Below are 6668 nucleotides of genomic sequence, written 5' to 3'. Positions count from 1 at the left end.
CTGATTTTTTAAAAAAGAATTTTGTAATATTCTCTTATTTTGTGTAACAAATGTCTCCACTCTCTTGTTTATTCACTTAACTTCTGTTGAAAACAGTGTCAGGCTTCCTTGAAGATGAGATTTTTTTCTCCAGAGCACTCTGAGAGCTCCCTGAATTTTTCCTTCATTTTCCTGATGGATTTTGCAGACGTTAACAGAGGCAGTGACTTGATTTTGCTACTCTGCTGTAGCTTGTAGAGACTGAGTTTTCCTGGTATGTTGGCCATTAGCTTGACTTGTTTTATATCTTGACATTTGTACTCTTTTGGAATGTGTACTTCACACCCAAGTAAAAAGTCAGATGTTTCTAGGTCTTTTTTTTTTTTTTTTTAAGATTTTATTTATGTATTTGACAGTGAGCAAGTGTGCCCACAAAGAAGGGGAGCTGCAGAGGCAGGCTCTCCACTGAGCAAGGAGCCCAACACAGGGCTTGATCCCAGGACCTTAGGATTATGACCTGAGCCAAAGGCAGATGCTTAAGCAGCTGAGCCACCCAGGCACCCATGTTTCTAGGTCTTTATTCATGGTGTCCAACTTTCTTGTTGCTGATAGTGTGTCTTTGAGGTGGGTGCCCCTAATCTTGACTCAGGCCCTTCAAATTCATTTTCAATTAGTCATAGCTTCTCAAAAATGTGGTGTCTTTCCTCCAGAGGGACAGAATCTCCAGTGTCCACTTTGTCTCTATATGAGGTCAGATCTTTTTTTTTTTTTTTCTAAGTCAGATCTTGATAATGAAAAATCTGATCTTGACTATCACAGCTGCCACTGCACCCAGCAGTGAGTGGGGTGCTGGATCTAGTCCAAGGTACCCTGGAAGTGCTGTTGCTACCGAATGGCCCCAGGACTAGCAGGACACCCCCTGAGGCCTAGAGGCCACTGCAGAGTCACCTCACATTCAGAACATCATTACCTTCAGAGAACATTGAGAGCATTATGTCTGGAACCAAACCAGTGCAGGGCAGCCAGGCAGACTTCAGCTGAGGTGAGAGAGAGGGACAAATACAGTAACCCTGACCAATGCTCTTTTCTCTTTTATTTTATTTTTTATTTTTAATTAAAATTTTTTTTTTGTATATTTTTTTATTGGAGTTCGATTTGCCAACATACAGTATGACACCCAGTGCTCATCCCATCACTAATGCTCTTTTCTCAAACAACTTTATTTAGGTGCCCAGGGACACCCCTAGAGCTCCAAACACCTTGCCCCCACACACTATACAATTTTAGGTTTACAGAAAAAATGAACATAAAGTACAAAGAATTCTTATAAACACAGTTTCTCCTGTAATTAACATCTTGCATTTGTGTGACACAATTACAACTGATAAGCAAATCTTGACACATTATCACTAATGAGCCTATCTCCCCACCCCCACCACCCTCCTTGCCTGTGGCCTAGGATCTCTTTCAAGGTGGCAATCTGGGGACAACTGTAGGGCTGACCTTGTTTGTTTCCTGTTTCTTTGAACTACTGTCTTTTATAGCCCATTGTCCAGTGTCTTTCAAATAGTTGTGTGGTATATTTTATCCGTCCCTGACCCCCAGAAGGGCAAATTCATTTCATGTTATTCCACCATGGCCAGAAGCTAAGGTCTTAGAGTGTGTCTTTGATACCAAAACAGAATTGACTTACTGTGTTTTGAAGTCTACCACTAGGTGACAATGTTGTACAGCTGAGACGGTTTTCAGAAAAGGCCCGGTGCAAAGAATTTCTAAGTTCTTTTAAGAGATCTTTGAAATTATATATTTGGTATTAGTTTGGGTACATAAGTCTGTTTGGTTGAGCTCTACTTTATTCCTATATCTGTTATCACAGAATTTTTACTTCAGTGTAAAATTTATCAAGATATTTTGCCTACAATTATACATGTCATAGATTGATTTATGACATTCTCCTCACTAGGATGCAGTAGTAGAAATCTTACAATTGTTAAGGGCAAATTTTCCACCTCTAAATGGATTTAGATATATTGACGAAGGCATTGATTAACATTCATTCCTGCCTGGTGTGTAAGGCATGCAGAGAGAAGAGTAAGATGTGTTTCCTGCCTCAGAGGACTCCTGTCCTCATGGGGGAAACACAGACACGGACCTCCAGTGACCAAGGTGGCATGCTTCACAGAGCAGGTGACCATCCATCCGGGTGCAAAAGATGTGTTGAAATTTTCTACTTGAGAAGGGTGCAAATAACAGTCTGCCCCCAATAGTGGAAATATCACATGGAGGGAGATAGATACTCAAAAGATCTTAACCAGATCAGAGAATATGGAGTGGGTCCATGCAGTTAGCAGGAATAAAAGAGTGGTAGGAAATAAGGATAAGAAAGGGGACGAGGACCACATCGTGAAGCGTCAGATTTGCTACTATAAGGCTTTGGGCTATATCCTGTAGCTAGTGGAGAATAAATAATAGTTTTCAATTAAGTAGTTGATATGATTAAAATGGTGTTTTATTTTTTTTAATTTAAATTCAATTTGTCAAGATATGGTATAACATTCAGTGGTCATCTCATCACGTGCCCTCCTTAATGCCTGTCACCCAGTTACCCCACCCCACCCATCTCCTCTTCTGTAACTCTTTGTTTCCTAGAGTCAAGAGTCTCTTATGATTTGTCTTCCTCTCTAATTTTTCCCCACTCAGTTTCCCCTCCTTCCCTTATGGTCCCTTTCACTATTTCTTATATTCCACATATGAGTGAAACCATATAATGATTGTCTTTCTCTGATTGACTTATTTCACTCAGCATAATACCCTCCTGTTCTATCCTCATCAATGTATATGCTACATATTCATCCTTTCTGATGGCTGAGTAATATTCCATTATATATATATTAAAATAGTATTTCTGACTAGAGTCTCTAAACTATTTTGGGTGAACAGCCTTTATGTTGTTTTAATAAACATCCAACATATTTATACATATATATAAACTATACACATGTAGCACTATGAAGACATTGATGCAGATTACAAAATATGCACAAAACTATGAAGCTTGTGGTAATAATGACATAGCCTTTGACAGTTTTGAATTTTTTGCAGATTATAAATCAGGTCCGATTAGATCCCTGTTTTATGTCATAATGGAGCTGGAGCTAATTTAAGTGGAGCAGAAGACATTTGAGTCCTGATGTTCTCTTGATCAGTTCAGGAAATTCGAACATTGCAGTGAACTTCCACTGTTTCTTCAAGCCTGGCATATTGCATATTTCACACAGAAACAGTAGGATTGTTCTCCCAAGTCAGTATTAGAGGTCTAATTTCTTTCTTATTTATTAATATAAGACAAGTGCAAATTGGAGACTTACTGTTTTATTTGTCTCCCCATGGAACATTCTTTGCAGCCTGGGATACATGTGTCCACACACACCCAGGTTGGGTGGCGATGGCTGAAGCATGGAGAGATTGCAGAATGTGGGCAGGAGATCAACATGGACACCAACCAGGAACTGCTTGTCTCTTGATAATTAGAGCAGAGATCAGCTAAAACTGAGATAAACCATTACAATCTAATTCAGATAATATGTTTCACCTCAGCCTCTTGTAAATTAACAAAGAAAAATATGAAAAGTAATCATTATATTCCCCAAAGTTCCAGTATTACAAGCGAACATGGGTTAGGATTATCTTGGAAAGAAAACTTTGGGACTGATCCTCTGGCCAATATCTTAGAAAGGACAAAACCCCTTAACTGGTGAGGAGACAGTGAGAATTCAACAGTCGATGACCTAAAAGAGGGGCTTTGCCAGAACCTGGCCATGCTGGCACCCTGGCTTCAGACTTCCAGCATCTAGAAAACTGTGAGAAGTAAATGTCTGTTAGTTACAAGTGGTGTTTTGTTACAGGAGCTCAAATAGATTAGGACCAAGAACAAAGATCAACTGGAATATTTGACCTATGTTATCTGTCGTAGTATTTCAGAAGATGCCCAAGGAGGGACGCCAGGGTGGCTCAGTGGTTGAGCATCTGCCAACGGCTCAGGGGTGTGATTCCGGAGTCCCACATCAGGCTCCCTGCATGGAGCCTGCTTCTCCTCCCTCTGCCCATGTCTCTGCCTCTCTCTATGTGTCTGTCATGAATAAATAAAATCTTAAAAAAAAAGAAGATGCCCAAGGAGATTGAGTTGGCATCCATCTCTCCGTCTCTCTACCTAACCCTTAGTCCTTCAAAGGAATATGGCTACTTCACTGAACATGCTGAGCTTCTCACATAGCAGGGAGTATCATACCCCTGCTTCACTTCTGCAGTTACCTTTATTGTACAAATCTATAAATTGGTGTTTATGAATTGCATCAAGTACATGAAATATATTAATTAAGAGAAGGTTTGTTTCTTAATATCATGTGAAGTATTAAAAGAGCTGTCTTGGAAGAAATGTTTATAAATAATCTATACCTAGACAATTTGCAACGAATTTTGTGCTCTCCAATTGCATTTTGACCTCGTTAATTTGTTGATTGGAAAATCACATCCCTTTTCTTCTGAGTGTGATGGTGGTAGCAGTTCAGTGAGACATTTCAGGATTTATAGTTTTTGAATTCTGTCTTCCAGGCAATATTGAAAGTAGGCTTTTTCTCATTGCTAAGTATCAGAATTGTGGCCAGTGTTTAGGCAAATACCTTTTTTTAAAAAAAATATTTTATTTATTTATCCACAAGAGACACAGAGAGAGAGAGAGAGGCAGAGACACAGGCAGAGGGAGAAGCAGGCTCCATGGAGGGAGCCCAACGTGGGACTCAATTCTGGGTCTCTAGGATCACGCCCAGGGCTGAAGGTGGCGCTAAACCACTGAGCCACCCGGGCTGCCCTAGGCAAATACCTTTTGAAAGCTGAAACAGGATGAGGCACCTGGGTGGCTCAGTCAGTTAAACGATTGGCTTTCGATTTGGGCTCAGGTCATGATCTTGGGGTCTTGAGATTGAGCCTTTGTCAGTCTCTGCTCTCAGCATGAAGTCTGCTTGTCCCTCTCCTTCTGCTCCTCCCCTCACTTGCACTCTCTCTCTCTAAATTAAATAAATAAATAAAATCTTGAAGGCTGAAGCAAGATGGAGCTACATGTGTATAAAGGTATACTCACCAAATCTTAGGGGAGGCTTTTTAAAGCAGACCTCAGGCATAAACCTGATGTGAGTTGGATGTTTTTATTACATCGATTCTTTACTTGGCCTTCAAACATCTGTTATTGGAATATGTCATGTTTCCACAATATTCTCTATATAGGAGCTCCCTTGGTCTCTGGAGGTGGGATGAGCTGACCACTTTCTCTGTGCACTTTAGTGAACCTTTGTAAATTGTTTTGCTTGGTCATTTCCTATCTTACTATTCAACTGTATTTTCTTCATGGCACTTAGCCGTTATTTGAGATGATTTGTTCATGTACGCTGTGTTTGCTTTCTCCCTCCCTTCACTTAAATGTAAAACTGCATGAGGTCAGGGACCTTGTTTTCCTGTTCATCATCCTGTCACCAGTGCCAAGACAGGACCTGGTACAAATTGAATGATCAATACAAAGTCATTGATTATGTAAATAAATGAACTTCTATAATAGTACCTGATGTCATGTGCATTGTCATGAAGCATTTATTCAATGCAGTGCCCATAGTTAACAATATGGCATCGTGAAGGTTAAAATATGTTAAGAATATATATCTAATATTAAGTGTTCCAACCCTGCAAACCAGTAAGAAACAGACAAAAAACCCACAAAAGAACACAAGGAAATTTTGGGAGGTGATGGTTATGTTTAATCTCTTATTGTAGTGATGGTATGACGGGAACATGCAAATGCACAAACTCATCTAGATGTATGCATCAAATATGTGCAATTAAAAAAATTCTTTTTAAATTTATTTATTTGAGAGAGAGGGAGAAGGAGGAGAGAGCAAAAAAGAAGCAGACTCCTCATTGAGCAAGGACCCTGATGCGGGGATCATGACCTGAGCCAAAGGCAGATGCCCAACTGACCGAGCCACCCAGCCACCCCATGTGTGCAATTTTTATATGTCAGTTATATCCCAATAATAAAGTTCTTTTTTTAAAAGAAGCATTTGTTAAGCAGGACTGTGGTGTGTTGCACAATCCCAGTGGTGTGTGTGTGTGTGTGTGTGTGTGAATTCCATACCCTGCACAAAACAGACTGATACCAAGAAGACCTGACCAAATAGAAACTTGTGATCCAAGTTGCTCCTGAATAATGTGTCGGTCGATTCCTTTATATTTGGAATCATCTTGTAATAAGGATGTCTGGGTATTTCAGTAGATAAACCCTTTTGGGTGAAGATCCCCACAGAGCCCTCTGGGACTGAGTATCAACACTGCTCTGTGGTAAACTGCATTAGAGGCAGACAAACCACTCGTCATTCCCACATTTCATTCATAATCACAGCAAGACATTTAAAAAAATAGGCACAAGTATACAAAGTATTTAATTTTTTAAAAAGATTTTATTTATTTATTCATGAGAGACACAGAGAGAGGCAGAGACATAGGCAGAGGGAGGAGCAGGGTCCCTGTGGGGGGCCCTATGCGGAACTCGATCCCAGGAACCCTAAGGATCATGACCTGAACCAAAGGCAGATGCTCAGCTAAGTCACTCAGGTGCACTATATATATATATATATATATATATA

This window comes from Vulpes vulpes, chromosome 12 (assembly GCF_048418805.1).
Source record: "Vulpes vulpes isolate BD-2025 chromosome 12, VulVul3, whole genome shotgun sequence".
In the NCBI taxonomy this organism is placed as follows: Eukaryota; Metazoa; Chordata; class Mammalia; order Carnivora; family Canidae; genus Vulpes; species Vulpes vulpes.
Note: the sequence above shows the minus strand (reverse complement) of the source record.